Below are 631 nucleotides of genomic sequence, written 5' to 3' on the forward strand. Positions count from 1 at the left end.
AAAAATTTAAGGCAAAAAAAAATAATAATTTAAGATATTTTTTGCCAATTGGTTCTTCTCTAAAAAAATTTTGGCCCTTAGTCTCTCCCACAAAACTCAAAGCTGGCTTCGTCCCTGGGCCCAAGACCATCCAACAATATTTGGAACATGTGCTACCACTGATGCATGGTATTATAGTCTTGAATAATTTTACTAATTAACCACGAATTTGGTTAGAACAAGCTCAAAAGGACTTCATTTGCATCTCATGGGAAAGCTGACTTTAAACAGAAACAAAGTGAATATATGCAAGAATATATATTTGTCTCTACATATGCAAGGCTGAGGAGAACTTTCTGAAGCAAAATTCCCGAAACAACTGGTTAAACCTTGGTGATCACAATATTGCATACTTTCAGAGTGGTAAAGGTCAGAAATTCAAAGAAACTTATCAACTTTTTTATGGGATGATAATGGGATTAAAGTGGAGGAAGCAAATCAAATTAAGAGTGTATGGCTAAAGAATATTATAGAAGATTAGTTGAAAGAAACTCAACACATGTTTGATGAAAACAAAGCAGCACGAGTATCTCAGTTGATCAAGAATAAGCTTCTTTATCAACTGAAGTTTCTGAGAAAGAAATCAAATATG

This window comes from Corylus avellana, chromosome ca4, assembly GCF_901000735.1.
Source record: "Corylus avellana chromosome ca4, CavTom2PMs-1.0".
Lineage (NCBI taxonomy): Eukaryota > Viridiplantae > Streptophyta > Magnoliopsida > Fagales > Betulaceae > Corylus > Corylus avellana.